This window comes from Lethenteron reissneri, chromosome 17 (genome assembly GCF_015708825.2).
Source record: "Lethenteron reissneri isolate LAM-NWPU_2019-01 chromosome 17, ASM1570882v1, whole genome shotgun sequence".
Lineage (NCBI taxonomy): Eukaryota > Metazoa > Chordata > Hyperoartia > Petromyzontiformes > Petromyzontidae > Lethenteron > Lethenteron reissneri.
The window spans coordinates 10,109,199-10,134,953 of record NC_083795.1 but is presented as its reverse complement, the minus strand read 5'-3'; positions in this window follow the sequence as shown (position 1 = coordinate 10,134,953).

The following is a 25,755-nucleotide window of genomic DNA, read 5'->3' as shown; positions in this document are numbered from 1 at the left end:
GCGTGCACGTGTATGTAGGTGTGTATGTATGTGCGTGCACGTGTATGTAGGTGTGTATGTATGTGCCTGTGTGTAGGTGTGTATGTATGTGCCTGTGTGTAGGTGTGTATGTATGTGCCTGTGTGTAGGTGTGTATGTATGTGCCTGTGTGTAGGTGTGTATGTATGTGCTTGTGTGTAGGTGTGTGTGTATGCATGCGCGTGTGTGCGCGTGCGTGCGCGCGCGTGTTTGCGATGCAGCCCTTGGTGTCGCGGGAGCGCGCATCTGGGCGGCAGACGGGGCGAGCCTAGCGCCGGCAATTAGCACAAGATTTAAAAACCCGTAAAGCCGGGCGGAGGAGGAGAGGAAAAAAGCGAAATGAAATGCCTCTGCTATCGCGGCCGCTGTCCTGATTAAATCGGGCCCTTGCCAAAAAATATGTGCTGTTTACGGCACTCGCTTGGGCTGTAGCAGTGGCTTTAGCGCGTTTATACGAATTGGCAGGTCACACTCGCGAACGCGTGCACCATGCAAAAATTCCATTCGCAGTTGGAGAGTCGCGACTGTTGAAAGCGAGAAGTAAACACACTTACGAAGTTGACCCAAACCCAAAGAAATAGAAGAATCGTGATTTCTTTGTTTAAAATATATGTTTTTTATTTACAAAAAAAATTTTACTTGCAAAAACCCCTCGGGGTTCGGATCATTTCGTTTGCAAAGGGGCCGTCCAGCACAATGTCAAGTGAAAACGCAGTAAACACGCAATGACCACGCATACAAACAAACATTTTACATCTACACCATATGCCGGATACGTTAATACAAGGTCAAACGCATTTATACAGAGTCAACAAACACGAATAAGACAGCCGAGGAAGCACGCATGAACATCACGCCGCAGTCAAACACATAGAGTGAATGGTGGTGCATTTAATGTCCAAAGCGAATGAACAACATATTGGATTGGATGCACGCACTTTTTGATGAGAACTAGACTGGCATTGTGTTAACTACCTCGCCTGTTAAACAGGCGGTCGTGGGTTCGATCCCGACCCTGACACCTGCTGTATATTTGAAGTGTGCATGTTCTCCCTGTGGTCGCGTGGATTTGTCAACGGGTCCTCTGGTTTTTCTCTCCATATTTAGAGTCAACGTGCTTTTAGCGTATTTCGCTGCTATACATCATTTGTGGCCAGGTCGCTTCTGAAAAAGAGCTATACACTGTATAGTGGACCTTGACCTGGTAAAATAAAATAGTCTAGTTTTAGTTACTGAAAGCAAGAAGAAATACACACACACTGAGAGACCTTCCCGCCCTCCCATGAATGGTTAATTCGTGACAGGTTGCGCCAGTTTGGGGAGGACTTCAGCCAGCAGTTGGGTTGACCATGGCTGCTGCTGCTGATGAGGAATGCCACGACGCCGTGGGGACGTGTTCACCGCCTTTTGTCAATCCACGACTGGATGAGGTCCTCCTCACATCGTGGGAGGTTTTTCTAACCATACTTCACCGCGCCGGTTTTGCACAATCATTGTGATAAGATATTTGCGCACTGCCCTCTGGTAACAGCGTGGCGCCCCAATAGAGGCGACAACACCTGCTGGATCGATTTGGTGGTCACCTTCCCAAGTGCTACTCAACTGCATTGCTATTGAGATCTAACGCGGAGATGGAGTGATGTGGTCACGGGCTTCATAACAATGCATTGGAAAGGGACAACATGTGTCAATATCAGAATCAGAATCTTTGTTTATACTGGAGGAATCTAATGAGCTATGAAGTTTTTTTTCACAGGTGTCTAGTAGGGGCCGGTCAGAAAGTTACATGAACAAACAATACGAAAACACGATATGAGTGCAACGTATAGGAAAGGTAATCAAATAACTAAAACGAACCGATTTTTTTCATTTTACCAGGTGAAGCCCACTGAGCTATTAGCTTATTTTTCAGAAGCGACCTGGCCACCACAAATGATAGCTTATCGAAGTGGCTTATCAGGTGGACATTTACAAGAGCCGAATAATTTAAATAGACATTTGTGTCTTGCTTTAAAATTTGTGTTGTAAACTTTTTTCTTGGTTCTTAAAATAATTATTATTTTATTTTATTATGTTTTATTTTTATTATTTTATTACTTCCCTTCTACGTGACTTTACCGAAAGAACCACTTTTTTGTTGTTGATCGAGCTGGTTTTTTTTTCAGCGGAGTGAGCGCGGGGGGGGGGGGGGGGGCGTGCGGTGGGGGGGGCGGAGGTTGAGATTCATGAAGCATCTATTGCAGGACAAGGGGACACAGAATTAACCCGGTTACATGCCCCCCCCCCTGCCCCCAACGCCCGCAAGTCGCAAGAGCACACTGTCACGACTGACTTGTTTCAAAATCAAGGACCCCGCATTACTTTAAATGCCTGTGTGTCCTAAAGGTAGACCCGTGTAATATATCTGAATAAAATCTGTGTCCCCAATTATACATTAAGCAAAAAAAAAACCTCACCCATACACCTGATTGGCTTCAAATGAAAACATTGTTAGTGTCTTTACAAAACATGCGCTGACCTCTTTAGAGACCTGTGTTTTTGCGATTGGAAACGGTATAATTGACAAAAAAATATCCAGACTCTTGTTTCGGATGTGAACGCCCTCTTTATCAATAAGGCACAAGTTATGCAAATCTTATCGTGCATTTGCATGACACTGCCCTTGGATGCTATACATTGGTCACATTTGCATGTGGATTAGCGTAAGGTTGTATGTGATGTCATTTTGCATTATTGAAAGTGGGCCAAATGCATTGCTTGTAAGGGCAGACGCGTTCTTTCTGTAAATTGGCAGTGGCTGCCAGAAGCTCTGTGTAGTGCTGGATGCTTCTTTGATGTATTAAATGTAAGTGCATTTGTATCCAGGCATCAACTTTAAACGGTCGTGGCATTTATTAAAGGGTCGCCGTAATTGCATGCATGCATTAGGAGTTGGGTTCACGTGGCGGTGCAGGTCATATCATCAGATGCCGGCAGGAAAAATACTTTAACAAAATATGAAACGTGTTTATCAAACCGTTATGGCCAATAGTGACAGCATGTGTTAGATGCGGCAAGAGGCAGCAGCGGTACATAGGCTCGGGGTAAAAGTTAGCAGGGGTAATGAAGGGTAATTTAGAAACCTACTATAGAGCATCTGCTCACCGCTTGGTGTTAACGTATTTTTAATAGGCATTAAGACGAAGCAGACAATGCCTTTTTAGAGAGACACTCTGTTTGCCAGTTGGCCAAACTCGTGCCGGAGAGGTACCCAGTTGTGTGTTTGTGTGACGTTCATTTTTTTTCTTTTTTTTTCTTTGCACACCACTGGGCATTCACTACCAACAATGCACGCAGGGCTATGGGACCGGGGGTCGAGTGAAGCTAATTCTTTGTGAATTTGAGGGGGGGGGGGACGCGGGGGGGGCGAGTTGAAATGGGTCAACCCTCACTCTGACACGGGGGCGCATGCACAACGGCAGAAGTCATTCTGTAAGTGCCCACGAAATGGTAACCAACGCAGGGTTGTCGTCTGGTGGAACGTCCGCCCGTAATAGTATTCCTACCGAGTGTGGCAGCCTCTTTTTATTTTTCATCATCTCCCCCCCGCCCTCCCCTTTTATTTTTGTTGTTCCGTATACCATTGTTGCTGTTATTGCACATTTTCAGTTTATCAACTGTGTCGCAGTGGCCTCTCTCCAAATATAACAATCATAATGCATTCAGCATAAGTAAGCAGCGCAAATATGCATTTATTTTTGCCTCTATCAGAGTTTCTTGGCTGGCGAGACGAGAGAAGTGGAATATTATCCACTTTCATAAGCAACTATTCAGCCCAGGGCATACGTCTTACTAATGCGATTATTGGACATTCAGAGATTGGGGATTGTTGCGGCTTGCACATTTCATTGCCTCTTCACGCTGGCAAGCGGAATCACACGAAAACATTTTTAAAGTTGCGGCAAAAAAAAAACTACACCTCACATCTCAACGAGGCACGAGCACTGTGTAACTTAACACGTGCTATTTGCGGTCGGTTTCCTCTTTTCATTTCTCTTATTAACTTTTAATAATGATACATTAAATAATCTCGGCGTCATTCTTTAAGCAGAGAGCGTTTTCGAATGCCACAAATTTCTCGGAATGTCATATCTTTGGTAAGCAATGATACTGATCCGCCTCACTGCCGTGAGTAATGAAGAGACGCAGCAGATGCTTCGATCGGAGGAGTTCAGAGAGCGGAGAGGGTTGGGGGGAAAAAATGGGGCACTCATTGCCAGCCGAGACCATCTGCTACCTGCAAGGCTCAGAGATTAAAGTTTTATTTCCTCATTTGGAGCACCGAGTTGATGCTCTTCATTTTTTCACGCTTCAGCAGTGACACAAAAGGTCCATCGCTGCTCTGTTCCATGCCAAGTACAAGAGCTCAAGCGACTCTTCCCAGCGTACTCCGCAGTGCAAATCCATGAATACTAATCGCGGATTGACAGATACCTTGCCAAACCATTAAAACTGGCATCTGGTAGGACGTTAATTTCGATAGGGTGCTCTTGGTAATCATTTAAAGTATTTCTCCAAAAAAAGTAGCCAATGAAACGTATCAATCCCTTCACTTCCAAATAATGTAAAGATGTGTCATGTCACTCCCGCCCACTGCTGCCTTTAAACCAAATTACAGGGAGCATGAGAAAGGCATTTTTGTTTTTGAAAACAATATCTGAAATCAGCATTGATGTCGCAACACTGCTGGTGAGAAGCAGAATATCTTCGGTGCATTATTGTGAATTTTTTTGAATAATTTCTCGATTGTAGTTTACAGCCTTCTATTCAACTCACTTTGGATGAAGGCCTCCCCCCCCCCCCCCCCCCACATTGTGGGGGATTGTTTATCCACACTTCACCACGCCGGTTAGCGCATGTGTGGTGAAGATGAGCGATACCCAGGACCAATTTCGATAACACTTCGCTGCTGCTGTTGGCCGCGGCTGGGAATCAAACGCAGGGCGCCAGGTTCATAGTGCATCACCGCACCTGACCGCTGTGCCACCACTCTACCCCGCACTAAGATTAAACCCTTTAAATTCCTGTATTTCGTTGGCTCCAGTCATTTATAAGTAAGTTGGGGCGATCGATGCGGTGTCCAAGCCGCGAAGAACGCCGTTTGTTACTGCGCCCGGTGTGCAATGCTTTCTCTGTCTCTTATCTTCCGCCGTCTGACACCTCGATCCCTTTCCACTTCATCACTAACATCCCAAATTGGTACGAGAGATGTCGACAGCATTTCCCACTTTTTAAGTTTTCGACTGCCATCAACGTTTCTCCCCATCCAGATTCTCTGCACGTGCATTAAGTTAATTATTAAGGAATTAGATGAAATAAATACGTGCATACGAAGGTTTTTTAAAATACATAGTTGTATAGCCCGTGGTTGTTGGCCTCTTTTCCATGAAAATGACATTTCATTTGTGACAATTTTTTTTCTAAATCAACTCACGTGATTTTTTTATTATATATATTTGCAACTAAACGACCGAGGGCTTAATTAACGCTGGGTCTTTGTGGGCATTTTCACACCCAGCGCACCACATCCAGAATACCTCAAAATATGGGTGCGGCTATCAGTTACATGCCAAGTATTCCAATCGATCGGAAGACGCGTAGAAAACCTCGGATTGATAACCCACTAGGACGCCCGAAAGTTGCATTGGCATTTTGAAACGACGCGAGTGGCTGGTAGGGAGATTATTTGTTTTGGCCACTTTATGAGCCCTGGCTCGCGGCAGCAAAGGGCAAAGATGTTACATTCCTGCGCACGCGGCCGTGTGCGACAGACTGCAGGAGCCAGCGAGATCGTTACGCAGGGGCTAATCGCGGCGGAGCCCAGGGGCTGGGCAGATTCAGAGCAGTTGGCCGCCATAAACGCTAAGTGGTTTATCAACTCCATTAATTTACATTGGATCCGCTGTGGGGTCGTGTGGCTGCGAGGGACCGCGTGCCGTCAATTTCTGCACTGATGGCTTCAAATGTCGCCGCATCTGTTCCCTCGCACGCTGAAGAGATTAGGCAAGCCCTTTTTTATTCATCTTTTTTTTTACATGCTCGCCTGCAGTTTTTTTTTTCATACCGGAGAGTTTCAAGTTAAACCTCGGCAACACATCGAGCATTGCAGTGGTTTGGTCCCTGGAGATTAAGTTTTTAAAACATATATATATAATATCAAAAGTGAGAATAGGCTTTTCCCTTTTTTCTGGTAACAAAACAGGTGTGAAGATGTTAAAACACCAAACTGAAACCTTTTGCAAGGAATCATGTCTGCATTAACCACAATACTTGTGGTAAGAATGCAAACAAAAAACATACTCTGATAATATATGCATTGTTTTTGAAACTGATTGGTCCACACCAGAGACAGTTTTCTTATGAGCCGAGTCTCAAAACTGTGTTAGAACAGTTTGGTGTTTTATCACCTTAACACAACTGTTTTGTTGCCAGAAAAAAGGGGAAAACCTCTTATCATATTTTTGGTACTGGCAAATGAGGTCCCATGAAATATCCAAAGAGAAAAATCATCACACTGAAAAAAACGTATCTCAATTATATTTCATGAGAAATACTTGATTGGAAATATAACAATTATGGTTGAGATTGCCCTAATAAAAAGTGTGGTTTTAATCACAATGCTTGTACTTTTTTTGTGTTGCGTAGAGAAGAAGCTAATTATACCTCACAGGTGCTCAAAATGTAAGTGGGTATCGTTTCAGTTCTTTTTATACTCGCTCATAAATATATTGGTGGCTTGGAAACACGAGGTAGCCACACAATGTTTTGTCCAATGTATTTTGCCTCCTACACATCTGAATGACCAACAGCATGCTTATGGTAATGATGTATTTATTGATTAAAATGCCTAAGCAGGTGACATGAAGCATTACTGCGATTGTGCCCTCAGTGGTGTCTTGACACACGCCGGTTTCTAAGAAAGGACAAAAAAAAACCCCACGACTGATGTGACACTGCATGCAAAGAAATTACCGACATGCTCCTTGTCTGCCTAGTTTGTATATGCAATACTCTGAATGATCAAGCCTGAGATTTTAGGCATTTGGAGAATGCACTGATGCAGCCTTCACGGATCATTTTCATTAGGAGCTCAACATGAGTTACAGGCAGGGTTTGTTAGCTTGCAGATTATCCGTGACGTGGTGTCAGGGAGCCCGATGAAGCTGCCCCATTAAAGTCATGCGTCTTCATTTCCTAGGCCGCTCACAAGGTAAGGAATGATGCATGCGTAAGATTGTTTGCATCTACCGAGAACACAATGCATCGTGCATCGAGTCAATCTCTGTTTCTAAAGAGCTCCAGGAGATATACCCCATTCATTCAAAGTAAACTTAGGATGCCAGCTCGTATATCTCAAAAAAATTTTTGTAACTCATATTCACACGATTGAAAATGTTCAATGCGTTTTCAACTTCATACGCAATTGTAAGAAAAAAAAAAGGATTTGATACAAAAACGCGGAAAATTTGATGCAAGGATTCATTTGGACGCGCTCCAGGCTCGACCGCAGACACCGTTTGGTTTGCCTGACCGCTGCGTGTGAGTCGGAGGTGGCTCCATTGTTTAACATTCGCGGGGGTTTTAAACGCTCTTCGGTGGTTTAACACTCCTCGCGGGCAACCAAGAGAGCGCAGAGTTGATGTCTCCCAGCCCGTCATCCGCGCCGCAAATCAGAGCTCTGCTCAGCCTGGCTTTCCGTCACCCTCCATATGCATTACCGCGAAAAACGCCATCTCATTTGCATGGTAATGTGCGGTGAGGGTCGGCAGCAGACGGAATATTGCTGCGTCCGAGGGGGGCGCAAACTTCTGTTCGCGGCATAAACAAATTACTGTGAGAGAGAGAAAGAGCAGGAGAGGCAGAGGTGGGGGGGGGGGGATACATTTTGCAGCTCGTGCCAAGTTTTGGGATGACCTTGAGATGAAAGTTCTACAAATGCCAATGGCTTGAGCCGTTAAAGAAAAAAAAATTCGATATTTATATTCTCTCAGAAATGCACGTGCGAGCGAGCGAGCGAGTGTGTCATCGTCGTTGCAAAGGGGGTGAGGGAGCTGTGTGGCGGTGAGGAGGGGTGCTGGGACGGCGGGCAGGCGAGCGGGCCTCCGGGTGAGGTGAGTGATTAGCCGGGGCTATTGGCTTCTCCACTCTGTGCTGTGGGGTGCAGCAAAAACAGTGACGGGCACCAGGCCTACACTGACCCATTTCACCCGTCCGGAAATCAAATGCAGCCCCTGTGCCTCCGCATGCCAACCTGATGCTGGCTCGGCCTCCATGCCAACCTGAGCATAGGGTTGGAAACGCATTCGCTCACCCTGGCACGGTACAACTGAAATCAATTACTGTCCATGCGCTTTAATGCACCAACAGCATGGTTTTTTGTTTTTTTTTACGTAATTATTTTCAATTATTTAATTGGCAGCGCTGGGTGTCATGATACCACGATATATATAAAACATGTGGGGCATATTTTATCTCAGCTTTAGTTTGGGGGTAGCATAGCATGTTTGAAACATTGGTAATGTCATTCATGACGTGACATTGTTTGCGGTTGTTGACATGTTTTGCCCTTCTACCCTGACGCACATTTCGCTCTGTGTGATGTCTTTAAACCGTACACTTGGTGAGGCCCTTGTTCTGTTTATTTTTTTTTTAAATAGTGGCTTAATAAAAAAGAAACCTAGGGAAACCGTTTTTCTTTTCCCCGTCGCCGGGAACTGCTCGTTGCATCTGCGGTACCTGTATTTACTCTGCTGCCGCGGCCAGGAGGATTGTTGGTGCCACCATCGCCAAGTCCCAATAGCTGCAGAGTGGCTTGCCTCACTCAGGGCCTCTTGGCACAAGGCATGGGCAACCATGGCCAATGTCAATCTTTGGCCAAGGCAACCCAAAGGGACACCAATGGGCTTGCGACTGTGGCATGCACACACACACACACTGTCAAAAGGGCTTTAATTACAACTTCCATGTTGACCATTAAAATCACGTATATTTACTAAACAGATTGTACTTGAGCACAAAGAAAACCGATGGTGCAGCAGTGCTGGATGGTGTCGATGTGTGGCCACTGCCATGCAGAGGGGACATCCATGAGTGCCTCGCCTCATTGGGCTTCTCCAATGGCTCATTTCTTTGTTGTATAAATTGATGAAAGACCCACAGATCCATCGAAATATACACACTGCGAATGTAAGCGATTTTTAACAATAGGTAACTAAACTCGGAATGGTAACTTAACACACCCCCCCCACCCCCGTTTTCAAAAAAACATCGGCTCATTACGAAAATTATGCGTTATACAATTGCAGGTATTTTTAAAAAAACATTTATGAATCATTATTATTAAGTTAAATCCAAAACAGTGTGCATTAATTGTATGATTTGGCTGAAATGTAGCCAGATTTAGGAAAAAGAATGCTACGGATTAAATGCTCAAATCAGGGCCATTCGATATTACTTCGCTATTTAGTGTTTATTATTCGAACACATTTCATAATAAAATAATAGTAATTATAATGTAATGTCACTGCAGTATTTTTGTTGTTGTAAGTTTAATCACTTTTCTGGCATTCAATTTACGATTTTTTTTACTATTATTCATGGGCTGGGGCAGGCGCGGGAATTCTATTTTAATAACAGATGCCAAAATGATCCTTATTAAATTATGCCGCGATCGTGGAAAACATTAGCCGCCACAATATCACATGCGTATACCAACAGCACGATTTTAATTTCGGGCCAAAAACAGAATCCCCTTGGAGCTTATAGGCGCACCACTGGGCTGTCAATCAACCGCTGCACTGTCAATCAAAGGTCACATGTTGAACAGAGACCAACAGGCAGCCTGGGAAAGCCGTGTCACCTGACCCGACGTCGTGATAACATCTGCTGATCAGGTTGCGGGCTGTCACACGGCCCCACTGTCCGAGCCCCTTTGCAGCGTCGTTCTCGCCCGGCTGGCGAGCTCGTATCGTCTCATCAGCCACGCTTTTCTCCCCCTTCTCGCTCGCTCGCTCGTTGCCCTCCTCTATACCTCTGCTCAATAAATGAGGCCACACAGATTCGGCTGGAATGTTGTAAGCGAGACACCCACGCGCGCGCGCGCAGCTTTTAGAAGAAGAAAAAATCACAACACTGTGACAAGTTTGGAGCGAATTAACGCACGCAGATGAAAAACACCGAGAGCGTTGAACTGAGCGCTTTGTTTTACGAAGCCATAAAACACCAAGTCACTATTAGATTTAGTGCACGAGTACTTGCCAGAGTGTTATTGTATATAAGCAGAAGTTGAAGTAATGGGCAAAGCAAATAAGATAAATAAAATTGGATGATTCGTCAAAATAATTTTAAAAAAGTATTTCACAGGAATCATAATAAGATAGTAATGATTTATATCCCTTTATCAAATACTCTTCTGGATTAAGACCTCCCCATGCCGTTTGACCATACTTCACCACGGTGGTCAGGTGTTGATTGGTGAAGGGAGTGGTCCACCACCAGTTCAGATATAACTCTTGCTACTGATGTTAGCCGTGGCAGGGAATCGAACTCAAATTGTTGGGTGTATAGAGCAGTGTGGCTAACCACTGTTCCGCTGCTCCATTAAAAGTACGGACTAATATAGTTCTTACAGTGACTCCCCCTCCCCTACACACACACGTTATTATTGTGAGCGATATACAACGATTTAGCTTTAAAATAAATCTTCAAATAAGCCGATGTAACATTTTCAGTATCTTATCCTCAAAACAATATTGACTTATCCTTGTATATTTTCACAAACACATAATGTGTAAATTTTGTGTGTGTGTGTCAAATAATTAATGTTCTTATACAAACCAGACGTACATTTTTTGTTTGCTGCTATATATGCGGAATCATTGAAATAATACAAAGCAGGTTCACATTACAAAACAGGACAGAGGCAAAAAGGCCTTTGATGAAGTGTAAATATTGACATATGTACCTTAAACTAATCCACATTCATGTTTTTATTAATAGTGAAGACTTTTCCACAATGAATATTATCATTTGTATTGCTGTGTTGACATTCTATTTTGTATCGTACAATTGTTTTTATTGTAATAATAATAATAATAATTTGCACTTATTAACGCGCCTTTCCCATATGTCTCAAGATGCCGTGGCAGAATAAGAGACAGGGAGAAACAACACCAAATGGGGAATGTCAATACTTTTTTAAAATCTCAACTCCAAAGGTATGGAGTTCCAAAACTGGGTGAGGTGGGGGAAGCACCAGGAAGGAGTTCCACTGAGGGGTAACCACGGTAAACGCCCGATCATTACTTTTAAATCTAGATTACAAACTCATTTCTTCAGAGTTGCTTTTTGTGTTGAAATTGTTGTCCTTAAATCGCACCTCCAATTAGCACGGTTGGATATGTACGGTGCGAAAGAAGTTCAACATACACACGTCAACCACGAGAACGCAACCGAGATGGAGATTCACACAAGAGGGCAACCGGCAGATGATACAAACCTTGCCGGGGCATAACGGTGAATTAGGTTCAGAATATAACGTGGAGCCAGTCCTCTCAAAGCCTTAAATATGAGTAACACGATCTTAAATTCTGCATGACCGGATTGTGCTTTTATTTGTATTTAATTGTATTTCCTCCCTTTGACAACTTTTATGTGTTTTTCTTACATCAATTTCTGCTATTTGTCATATTTATCGTAATAATCCAGTGTCAATGTTGTTTCATATTCGCGTCTGAGTCTATTTCATATTTAAATTGATTTGCTGATGCATTTATTTGAACCATCACTCCTTTTGTAAAAGAGACATTTGGTCTCATTGTGTGCATCAACATCGTAGGCACATTATTTAAGGCAAATCGGGATAAAAGTTATGAAATTAAGCGTGAGATCAGGTTGGAGCGCTTTTAGACAATTCAATTGATAATAAAAAGCAAAATAGCAAGGCTTGCCTAAAAGATGAACGTTTCCAATCTGTGCATTTTGCCTGCTACGACATATGAATTGGAAACATGCATGCTCACTATCGGTTCTTAATAATGTAATACTTGTTAGCTAATTGCCAATCCACTTTGTGGATGGAGACCTCCTTGTCATTTCAGTCATGGGGGTAGTTTGAAGACCATACTTTACCACATATTCAGTACGAGTTGAGGAATGGGGATGCCCAGGACTGGTTCACCGTTGATGCGACCAATTTTCTTTTACAATTTTTTTTATTTTACCAGGTAAGGCTCACTGAGCTATATTGCCCTTTTTCAGAAGCGACCTGGCCACAAATCATAGCTTAACGAAGTGGCTTATCACGTTGACATTATAGCAGCTAAATACTCTAAACGCATGTTGATTCTAAATGTGGAGTGAAAAAACCGGAGGTGCTGGAGAAAAATCCACGCGACCACGGGGAGGACGTGGGTACTCCAAATATACAGGTGTCAGGGTCAGTATCAAACCCACCACCTCCTGTACACCAGGTGGGATTCGAACTCAACTTTCCAGGTTCTTAGCACAATATTATAACCACTGTGCTAGCCCTATTGTGGTTTTACCTGGCTCGAAATAACACCCATCTATCGCCTGCTTTTAGAGCAGATTCCACGTCTGCATTTCTCCTTCCGCTGTACAGCGGCGCACCTCTGGATGTGTAACACTTATGAACTGCGTACAATCGCATTACGTCGAACGGCGACATAATTGAAACGGGTGCACAACTTCAATTGCACAAAACACAACCTCTTGTTTATTTTGTTGTTGTTGTTGCATGGGAATGCTGCGGGCAACAAATGCTAAAATATTTTTTTCAATTAAAAAAAGCAAAAGTAAAAAAAAGAGATAAAAAAAACTGGTACGATGAAAAGAGAGATGGAGGGAAGGGAGGGAAAGAGTCCTGCTTTAACCATCTGCTGCCACAGTGCACAATGGTTGCAATCAGCGGTGAGATTTCATGCCAGGAATGGCGTTAATGGTGCCCAATCTCCCCGTCCAATCTGAGCTTTTACGACGGAGGCATTTGGCTCTCGCTTAGCAACAGCTGCCGGGTAATAAACGTCCCTCGTTTATGCAACTTTATGTGTTTTCCTTAATGTTCTAACGACTGCAGGAAGTTTGCTGCCGCTGCCATGAAGCACACCTCAAATGAGTTGCCAGGGCCCCGGTCCTTTTTCCTTGCCGGGGCGAAAACGGAGGCCCGGCCACCGGATCGTGGGCATGCGAGAGATGGGGTGGGGGGGGGGAGAGTTACAAATGCCTGCGATTTACCCCAAAGAGAAAAAAGGGCCCCCTGACTTGGGTTTACTGTACGGTTCCCACCGCGAATTTACGGCGAGCAATAAAGAGTACAGCACAAAGTTTAGAACGCGTAATTTATGGCATGAAATATAGCTCTGTGGCACATCGCACAGCCCCGTGGTTCGTCGCTTCCTTCCTTCCTGATAAATTGTTGTTCTTACCTAAAGCGCCAATTATAAGCACCTGTCAAATCAATTAAACCAATTGCTTTATTTAGAACACAGGTGAAGACTGGGGGTGGGGGGGGCGGTCGTGATGATTGCTCTTTCTTTTTTCGCAAAAGGGGACCTGGGTCGTGTTACGAATAAGGAACTATTAATGTTATTAAACTAAAGTTAAGCGACTGGCGTTCGCAGTGTAGCACAAGGACAAATTAAGACAAAAACTCACCACATTCATCATTAACGCCGCCTTATGGCGTACAATTATACACAATAATAGGCTAATGTTTCAGATGATGGCCCTTCTTTGGAGCAGAATAGAAAGGTCATCGCCTGACACATCAGAGTTTTATATATCGTCGTCTCTATGAGGGCTGTGTTGATTAGATGTACTGTTATTGTTAACTCTTGATTGACTTGCCCTGAGGGTTTATTGTTACTGTTCAATTTAGAGCTGCAGCGCTCACACAGAACAGTTTCGTCACTCTCTCTTGTGAACGATGTCACAGATTCTGTAAATATTTCACAATGTACTTTGATAATATTTGTAGCATCCCAAATGCATCCTGCTAAGGTTTTCAAGAATCAAAAACTGTGGCACCACGACCAACCTGGCACGATGACGCATGTAAAAACGACTCGTCTAATGTATTTTATGTAAACGTATATTTAAAAAAATGGACATTACTGCTTCAAGAATAACAAACTATTTATAGACTTTAGTACTGTGGATCACAGAATAATAGAGTCTGTGAACACAGCAGATGTTTACAATTATTACAATAAAGTGTTGAGACTCTCGTACTAATGTGATAACATGACCGAAATATATTAGAGGACATCGTTCGCCACACATTTTTCTTCTGCGAAATTTCATTTCTCTGCGTCGTTCTGTTCCGCCGATACCATTCAATCGCGCACGATATCATCCTCATATTACCCCACACACACACACACGAAAAAAAATCGTCACATGTTTTGGACGAGGATAATTTACAGCGCCGAAAAATACCAGGGTCCTTTTAAAAATATATTTTGACTCTAAAAAAAAAAAATCTATATAGATTTTTTTTTTATCTGGAGGCAGGGATGTGTGCTTCTTAGGATCTTTAAGTGCGGCGGGGCCCATCTGGTGTAGGGCAGATGTGCGAGGCACAGAGAGCTGTAATGCCTCGCCGTTTGACAGCTGTCCGCTCAGCTACAGTCGCCATGGGAGCGCAACTAACGCTAAACAAGATGGCAGCGTGACAACCCAGGGATGATCTCATAACCGTATTACTTAACGGATATTTATAATGTGCAACGGTATCTGCCTTTTTATGCGTCTACGCCCTTTTGCACATCTCCGTAACTTTTCCCCCGTTCGCCACCTCGCGTCTCGTGCCTGCGACAAGAAGGAGGGTTTGGGGGGGGGTGCGCTCGAAAAGCAATCGATCTCCAAATCTGCACGTCAAGCTTTTTGCGGAGGTGCACCGCAGCCTTTTCAGTCCAATTTGATTTATGTTTTTTTTTTACGTGGCTGTTGGCGGGTTTGCTGCTGAATAACTTTGTTTCAAATGCCTGTAACGAGAGCAGCAGTGTAACAGCTGAAATAATTGGCTGTAATAACACTCCTGCACAGAAGGTTCTGGCATCTCCTTCCAAAAGCCCAGTAATGTAGAACTTAATTGTCTCTGACCTGACCAGGGTTTAGACTGCGCCTGGCTTGTGTCAGCAAGGGTAGAAGCACAGGATCGAAAAAACATAGGTATTGAAAGAATAACATGAATGAAGCACGATGTAAAATCAAGAGAAACTAGGCAGGAGGTGGGAAGAAAGAGGGGGGTGGGTGGGAATTCAGAACTTAATGATTAAATGAAAACGCAAATATGAAAGGACAAGCAGCATCAAAGAGGACATGGGAAACAAGAATGAGAAAAACACTTCAGAAAAAAAGTAAATATAAAGATATTTCTGTTGGGAATACTCGTTTTACGTAACAGTGCCCACTTGAAAAAAATATAGTGATTCACCGACAACCAGACACAATGAAAAACAAAGAAAAAAGGAGAGAAGGGTCCAAAATTAATCAAAATAACGTTGATGGAATTTTCCCAAGGGGTGCATCCATGGAGGTCCAGCGAAGGTGGTCAGTTCTCTCGTACAGGCAACGTGTCACTAGCCGCGCTAACCCCTCCTCCTCAACCGCACTCCCCCCCCCCTTTTCCCTTCGCCCCACTCTGGCCCCCTCGGGGCAACGTGCAGGGCCTGGCCTCCTTCCAACCTGTCACTGCCGGCCTCATCATGGCTTACGGATCTTTGGGCAACCCTGCACACGCGGCAGACATGCGCCGCACAAAGGCGGCAACGTGTGGCGATCGCGTGTTCACACGCTCGTACACGCGACGATGGACGCGTTGTTCGTTCACGCGCTCTCGCACACGTGACGATGGGCGCGTGTGGCCGACCACACGAGGCTACTACACTGGGATGAGAAAGCAAAAAGGCTGCCATCGAGTGAGACTGAAAAAAAGAGACCGGAGTAAGTGTTTGAGATGTGGCATTCTGGCATGAATTGCCCTTTATCAAATTAGTGTAATGTCAGCAGCTGTCAATCAGAATCAGTTGGGTGATGGTAAATTTTAATTCGAAACCTCATCGAGGAAAATTAATCCGTATCTTTTTTTTTTAAAAGGAGTTAATTGTATGAATTTAATGTAATTCACGTGGTCGAGAAGTTATTTCAGTGCCTTCTTTCCGAATGAAATATACGCGTGGCAACGATGCTGAAATTTATCTCAGAGCCAGCCTACTTCTGTGATTAGTATTCTCATTGAAATTGTCCACTTATCCACTTTAGTCATGCGTAACTATGTTACGACAAGGCGAACGTGTGCAATATAATGGAATTATTCTAATAATTATTATATTGTTTTAACCAGTATAATTACATTTGTCGAAACACTCTGCAAGACGTGCCATTTACCGTCAATGCCTTCGGTGCACGGGATGTGCAAAGCCATCATTTCGCATAATTTCTGCCGAGGTCACAGACAGACAGAGAGAGAGAGCCAATCGCTGCCACAGGCGATGCGTGAGCTCTCTGCACCACGTTACTGAAGATGTTTGCGTTTCTCAATCGGTTGCGTATGTTTCACGAAATAATTTGAGAGGCTGTACGCGGCTTTTTTTGCAGCACATCTGCAGGTCAGCAGTGCTAATACATCTCATTACCTTATAAACCCTGATCCAGTGGCCACCACTGCAGCTAATAAGCTGGAATAATGAAAGCTGGGGGAGGTAGGGGAGGCAAGGGGGAACTCCTTATGCGTCCCAGTGCTCCAAACCCCACCCTGCCTAGAACAATGGCCCATTATTCTGTAATTTGGCGAATGCTCTTCTCTGGCCCAACCGGTGCAGCGCCGTGGCTCTGATTAGCTTCCTGTTACAGGAGTTGGGAGGCCTTGCCAGAACACGTCTCAACGTCATCGCCGAACCCGCCATTACCGCCAGCTGCAGAGTGGGGTCGCCCCGTGTTGGTGCACATTTGTACGACGCGCGCGCACGGCCCAAATATGCATCATTCTGTACCCCCCCCCCCCCACCGCCGGCCCCCCACAACTCTTTCACCCTTTTCCGAGTGCCACCCCTCCCACTCCCCAACTTTACGCCCTACCTACTTTCCCCTTCCAAACCTGGCTACAATTGCTTTCCGACCTCCTCCCTCAACCGTTATAGGTTAAGTGCTTCCATGCACTGGATATTTCTGATTTTTTTTAAGTATGCCAGTATGAGAGTTATTAAATATATTATTTGGCTGATTTTTAGAGGCATATATGAGCGCGGCGTGTGTGTAGTTTATTTACCATTTTTAACGATCAATTAGGTGGAGAAATTAATCGTGAAAACACAATGTTAACCTAGTGTTCCATTTATGACCTTAAATTGCTGTTGATCCCTGCGAACATACAAGAGACTCGTATTGTAGGTCACCAACAAAAAAACATCAAATCCCAAGAAGAGATTAGCCAGACTCCCCCCTCCTTTACATATATGCATACACGTGCACAAACATGCACTTCCATGCATCCACACAGTGTGCGATTGCCCCCTGATTTAATCAAAAATTAAAGCAGCCCCCCCCCCCCCCCAGCACGCCAGGGGTACTGATGCAATGCAGAGGCTTACAATGAAGCAGTCTATCCCTGGTGCTCGCAAATTGACATTGCATTTACTAAGCCTGCTGTCCGGACTAATATGTAAAGACCTAATTATTACAAAGGTACTGATGTTACCTCCCTTTGTTGTTGTTGTGTTTTTGTTTGTGTGTAATGCATGTAGGCGTACCTTAAACGAATTTTCTTTAAAACAACTTATATGCATGCCGAACCGCTGATCACCACACCCCTGCTCCCCGTGTCCCCTGTGTGTCTCGATGTTAGTACATCACACTCCGATGCACTCGCATACGTTGACCCATCTGCCTGACAGCCCTCGAGTTTCTCCCGTGCGTGGACCTCTGCATGCAGTCACGGAGACACACACGCGCGGATCTCCACGCATGCACACACACACGCACAAACTCATATACACATACACGAACACATACACATGTACACATGTACACCCATGTGTATGCACAAAGATAAACACACACACGCACAAACTTATATATATACACACATGTACACATGTACACCCATGTGTATGTACAAAGACAAACACACACACGCACAAACTTATATACACACACACATACACATGTACACCCATGTGCATGCACAAAGACAAACACACACAAACGCACAAACTTCTATACACAGACAAAGATCCCCCCGTTTAGATTTAACAGACTGTTGGGGCAAGTGCTCACGAGGTGACCGGCACCACGCCCGGCCGCCTTTGTCTCCCTAGTGTCGATGTTTACACACCACACCAGGTACTCATTTCAGACTGAATCGGCCAAGGGGATGCCCCGGATCGGTTCAAATACTCGTAACCGATGTTGACCGGAGCGGGAATCGAACCCGGGTGGCTGGGCTCATAGCGCAGTGCGCTAACCACTACGACCACCGCTCCCACACACACACTCATCCGTACACATGGACACTAGCGCGCACGTACACGCGCACACAAAAAAAGACAAAGATCCCCCATATAGCCTTAACAGACTGTAGGGGCAAGTGCTGTTAGCGAGCACCTATGAAGGCCGGAACGGTACACGAGGGGGTGGGTGGTCAGGACCACGCCCGACTGCCTTTGTCTCCCTAGAGGCAACATTTACACACCACACCAGATACTCATTTGAGGCTGAGTCGACCTAGGGGAGGCCCGGGACCGGTTCAGATAATCGTCACTGGTGTTGGCCGTGAGCGGCAATCGAACCCGTGTCGTCGGGTTCATAGCGCAGCACGCTCGCTGCTACACTATCGCTCCCCCACACGCGCACACGCGCACACACGCACACACACGCGCACACACGCGCACGCACACACGCGCGCCCACACGCGCACACACGCACACACGCGCACACACACGCGCACACACGCGCGCCCACACGCGCACCCCACGCACACTCACGCGTGCGCGCCCTGGGAGAAATCGGGCGCAGCTGTCCAAACTGCCGACTTCCCTTCCCAGGCGCGGCTGTGCCGACCTTCCCACAGCCCCTGCTGCCTCCCCGCGCGCTGCCCGGACAGGGGCCAATGCCCGCCGCTGATGCTGATGCTGATGCCGCTGCTGCTGCTGCTGATGATGATGCTTCTTGCACCCCAAGATGCTCTCTTGCCGGAGCAGCGTTCGCCTGCGAGCAGAGAGAGAGGGGGGGGGGGGAACTGCCTAGGCGCACGTAAGCAGTGGTTAATCAGCTCGTGTGGCCAGCAAGTTGATCATTGCCACGGCTAATGGTTCATTAACTTTACATCTTGTTGGGTTTGGGGTTTTGGGAGGGTTTGGGGAGTTCCGATTGAAAGGGACTGCCTTCCTGGGGGTCCCCGGGTGGTTGGTGGTGGGCTGGGGGTGGTATAGGTGAGGTGTGTGTGTGTGTGTGCGTTACAAAAGTCGCCATTCGCTCAACGTGTGAGTGGTGTCGCACGAAGACCAAGCAAGCCCTTGTGTAAGCTGTGGTTAATGCCAGATAAACAATCCGACATTATGCGAGTATTGCTTAGGGTGAGCTTTGGTTTATTTGTGGTCAAAATTGTAAACAGTTTAAGCTTCTCGCTCGGTCGGGGGTCTTGGAAGGGTTGGGGAGTTGGGGGAGACCACGAGCTTGCGACATAACGGCAGGGCCAGTAATAGCAAACATCTGGGCATTTCTGCTAAATCCGTGAGCGGAATGGCTGCCGTTCCCTCGGGAAATCGTGGGACACATACCCCGATAATTGAAAACAAACCTGTTTAAAATCAGTCTCCCTGCGAAAATAACTTTTTTAAAATCCCTGTAGGATTTGGATGCTGGGGAAAGTGCACCAAAAGCCCGGCTCACACACAACCCGGGACTATTCACTGTAAAACATCACAAAAAAACTTCCCACTGCCCATAAAATTAATTGTCAAAACAAAGGGATATGCCTTTTCTTATGCCTGGATACTTTCATACAAAAATAGAAAACAGTTCTGCTACTGGAGATAACCTGATGTCCAGGTGAATGCCCAATACAGGACAACACTGTGATGCAATGTGAATGCATATATAACCTTTCTGGAATATTCAAAATGTGGAGCTGTTATTATAATTGTGCCATGAAAAAAATGGTGTTTTATACAGGTCAATAAGACCCACATGCAATTCTCAGAGTGCATTTTGTCAGGAATAATGTTTTGTTGAACACCATACTCAAGATATCATTGTGCACTCAAATACAATACAGAATGTAAAATACAAAGAAATTCCAGTCATTCTCAGTCCTCAAATGGATATGAAGCCATGTTGGTCATGGGGGTGGTTGACCATACTTCACCATGCTATTCATTTCAGTTTGGTGCAGGGGTAAGGAGAGCAGGACCGGTTCATATAGAACTCGCCACTTATGTTGGTTGGCCATGACCGGGCATCGAACTCGGTGATGCTTGGTAAATTGCACAGTGCACTAACCACTGTGCCACCACTCTACTTATGCCAATGCCTTGTCAGAACAACATTGTAGGTATTCGTGAGTCCAAACGAAGTATTCCACTTGGAGGGGAATGTTTACTGAAGCATTACGCGCTTAAAGCTGCCATCGGGTGGGATTAATATTTAGCAAATTTGCCCACACCTAAGTCATGATGTGGCCATGTGGTGTGTTGGTAATGTCAACACTCTGCGTGTTATTGATAACTACAGTGCCAGATCACGACTGTATTAGTTATAATAAATAATAGAACATTAATTTGTTTCTGGTTGTTGAAGACTTCGTAGAAGTCATTGAAACGTTTGTAAAGACGGATGGAGAGATGTATGCTTGGAATTACACTGATAGGCAGAACGAGGATCACGAGGGTCAGGGACAAAACACTAATCGGAGGAATTATTAAATTTGAGATATCATAGCGACTGTTCAGAAAAGTAAGCGGGCTTGGGCAGGACACGTTCCAAGAAGAGATTATGGCTGATGGAAGAGGCTGGTGACAATGGCAGCTAAAGGAGAACACATAAATGAAAGGACGACCGCCTTGGGGGTGGTGTGATGAGATAGATAAGTTTATGCCCAGGAGTGGGATGGATGGAGCATCGCAAGATCATGACTAATGGAGACGTTGTGGAGAGGCCTTCATCCAGCGGTGGATCAACAATAGCTGATGCAAATGGTAACTGGTAAAAGTAATTGTATTGAATGTTTTAAGTCACCACACACAACACTCATTGCATATACTTTAGGGAATGCAAAATAGGAAATGCATGAGTTATAATTGTACATTGACCCAATGCTTGGAACATTTTCTGTTCATATTCTTTGGGTCTTTTGGTAAAGTTACGTAGATAGGTTCAAAGAAATGAACAAAAAACTACGACGTTTCGATCGCAACACAAGCGGTCGTAGTTTTTTGTTAATTTATTCGAACCCATCTCCGTGACTTTACCGAAAGACCCAAAGAATACGAATTCCTGCAGTCACGAAAGCTTTAAGTCAATATTTTTTGTTCACTTAATATATGTGTGTGTATATAGTTTGTACACTGAGTGCATGAAAAAGAAACATGATTTCATCTCGGTACAGCTAATATAGCGCAATTACCCCTGAATTGTAAGCAAGCTGCCAAAAGCTCATAATCAGGTTTCTCAATTGAATTATTCTTTTCAATTGTTTGCAGCTTATGCACTTACACATGACCCCTTGGTTGAGTTAATGCTGCTCATGCTTTGAGAATTCCAAGTGTGATTAATACACGCGTAGGCCTATGCGGGGTCTTTTTTTTGCTCTTAAAAAAAAGGCAAGCCACTTTTGTTTGGAGTACGCCAAAAAAATATACCACGAACTTGAATAATGACCCTTGCCCGCAAATAAATGATATTCCACCGTAACGACCCTAGGATTGAGGAAGACTAAAGCAGAGAAAGTGCAAATATGAATTATCCCAACAGCCATACCTCTCATTACTCCGAGGCGCAGCGTGCAACATCACTCGGCGCGCGCATCACAAGCGTGGCCGGACGACCTCGCCTTCGTGTTCAATTAAAAGTTGACTCGACTCGAACCCCGTTCTTCCCCTATCCCACACGCCACCCCCCCCCCCCCCACTTTTTTAACATATTGCGCGGTGCAAGAAACGCTCTTACTGAAATCAGATAATTTAATTCCGTCACACTGATAATTTAAAAAATGTCCGACCCTGCCGGTTGCAGGAGGTCGCCAGATAATTGCTTTGGTGTCAATAGCGATTTGTCGCTCGTAGCCTGGACCATGTTGGGGGAGCACCGGTGGGGCTTGGCGCGTCTCTCTCTCTCTCTGTGAGTGTGTGTGCGTATGTACGTGTTACTGTTACGCCTGGGTCCTTATCAATCTCATTAGCTCTGCTTGGCTGGTCGCTATTGGCTTCCGCGAGACACATTACCCGGTTCGATACTCGTTTGCCCTAATTACACTGGCTTTTCTTGTGGTGGCCGCTTGAGTGCGCACGCTGAGAGCTCCGGGCCAGGAGAACTCTGGGGCATCGCAATGATACGTGCATGCCCACATCCCCCCCCCCCTTATTTCCATTAAGAACCCGAGACTTTTCCCCACTTATCATAATCATAATCACAACAGCAGTGACCACTTGCCAACGCTACCCATTTAAGCGGTATACTGACTATGTTTAAACTAAGAATACTTGGGGGGGGATAATTTTGATGCTACACTCTCCATTGTCCACCATCCAGTAAGCACCCAAGACTCGAGCCACTTATCATAATTAAAGCTGAGCTATCCGAATATGTAAGTACCGTATTCGATGACTCTACCGATTATTGGATCGGTTACTAGATATTGGATAACACGAAAATAGTTGTAAATATTTAAAAAATGTCCCACTTCTTGTTCCCACTTATGCCGCTGGACGGGAGGTGATGGACAGGACTTATAGATGTCATCGATATCATCAGCTACGGCATGCGGGGCGTGGTTTGTTAGGGGTTTCCACCCTTCGGGAGGTAGAATGTCGAAGTGGCCGCCATTTTTTAAGGGACTCAAGTCAGCTACTTAAAAACACGAGTTGATTACGATGTAAAAAATAATAATTAATCGACTTCATGGAATAATCGTCCCAGTTCCGTTATCAACAGCAGTGGTGACTATATTTTCCAACCCTACAAATGTAAGGTGTCGGCGCAGATCTTTAAATCCCTTTACCACGTACTGATTTCTCGGCCAAAACACACGTAAAAATATTTATCCTTCAGAAATGACAGAAAGCGCAATGATTCGTTCATTTTCAACATCGGCATGCGGTAAGAGGGGTTACGTCGGTAAGGTTGGCAAGTCTGCTCTGTGTGCATTCTTACGAGTAGCTCAGGTGGTCAATCTCGCCACAGCACGCTGCGGCCTATGCACGTGGCCTGTAATCCAGCACTGGTGAGGCCACGAGGGTTGGTAGATCGCACACATGTTGACAAACTCCCTTCCCGTGGGCGTCGAGGTGCCATATGAGTATGCGTTACAGCAAATGTGGACTAGTCTCTATCTAGATTTGAAGCTTTCGTGACTGCAAGGATTCATATTCTTAGGTTTTTTCGGTAAAGTCACGTAGGTAAAACATAAAATTAATTAAAGTAAAATAAAAGAAAAATCACGACGTTTCGGAAGCAACACAAGCTTCCGTCTTCAGGTGGAACCGTCACAGCCACGACAGCTGTATCAAGTAAATGAGAGATTTTATTTTATTTTACTTTTATTAATTTTAATGTTTTACCTACGTGACTTTACCGAAAAAACCTAAGAATATAGTCTCTATCTGTTTCACATGTACGTCATTGAGTGTTGTCCCCTCGAAAGTGTGGGTTTTCTACGGGTGCCACGGTTTCCTCTGACACGTAAACGCTCATTCATTTAATTGGTCCATAACGCATTAATATATGTAGAGGACCGCAGAACTTTAGGGGGAATTTGGCACCAGCTCACCGTGTGACTGGTGCCTTCCCTGCTTGTTTGTGGTTGCTCCTCGCCCATCTGAGTGTTATACGAGGTAGCGCTGAGTGAGGTCTACCTGTATTGTTTGGCGACACGTTCCAAGTTCAGATCTTGTTTCCACTGTTGCTTCTGGAGTTAAAAGCGGAGTGACGGACAAACGGCTTTCAATAGATCAAATACAGTATGGTGACAATGATGAAAACAAACATCTTCCAATACATCATTCGTGGTATGATGATGAAGATGATGATTGGATTTTTTTGTTGTAATGCAACCATCCGTCAATAGGCGTCTCTGGAGAGCGACCACAAAAGAACCGATAACCCCGTTATATGTTTTGCCCGTTCTCCAGGTCAGGTCACGCCCTCTCAAGTGGAATGACAAACACATTTCAATGCATCAATAGCATTTTACTGATTGTGTTACCTCTCCAGAACTCGTAATATAGGTGCCACAGCTGTCCGCACTTTGATCGGTATCCCCCCCCCCCCCCGCCTGGTGGCAGCGATGTTGGTGTTGGTTGGTCGCTTTTGTTTAGTGTAATATAACGCGTTAACCGTGCAAGCATGGCGATCCTAAGCTCCACTTTGGCTGCGATTCCGCGGTTGGTCTCGACCTCGAGGTCGTCATTAACGTGGCTGTAATACGGTTTTACAGCAGTGTTCTTCGCACATTTTCAGAGGGGGGCCCACCTTCGCCAGTAAGACATCAGCGTGAGGGCCGCCACACATTTGAAACCATTATGGGTTTGACGACACGATCATGATGATGGGTGGTGTTTTCACATGTTGTGTATTGCCAGGCGCCGCGCGTCAAGGGCCGCACTAAAGGCCACCAGGGACCGTCAGGGCCCCGTGGGCCTTGCAATGAAGGACACTGGTTTACATGAATTTGATGTACATTCTGGAGAAATAACACGTTCACCTAAGCCTAGGCTGAGCTAGAGAGATGTAGGAATGCATATCCTCTATTAATCGATTATAATCGATTCGGAAGCTCAATTAGCCTATACACGCCTGCAATTCACAACTGTAGAGACGAGGCTTGGTGGATCACGCATATGTCGTAAAACCCTCTTACTCGTGGACGTCCAGGTGCAATACACTGGCTTGCCAGGTGAAGGCGGAACAGCAAGTGTGGAATTATCTTTCTCTGTCCCATCTGTACGGGAATCGAGTGTTGCCCATCGCACGTGTGGGTGTTCTCTTGTTTTGTTGCGGTTGCACCCGAGTCAAGAGCCGCACGGCTCACAGGGTTATACCTAATACATGTAACTGAAAACTTTCCTTCCATCTGTATACCCACTCACTAATTGGCTGAAAACATGTGAATGTTAATGCACCTCCTTGTTACGGATTGCGCAGCTATGATTCAACTACAGTATTATTACTACTACATGTTTCGGATCATGTGTGTGAGAATAAATGTTTTTTTTTAATTCTTACGTACGTAATTAGTTTAGGTGACATCTGCAGCCACTAGAGGGCGTCACATTCACCACTATGTTATGGGGATAACGAATCGATTATTATTGAATCACATCACGATCGGAAAGCGCGACAATCATCGACTCGCCGTTGGCAGGTTGCAAGGGGATGTGAATGGTTGCATCCTCCGTAATCGCTCTCGAGCATGAAGAGTGATTTGCATACCTCACTCACATCACCGTCGTCCAATTAGCAAAC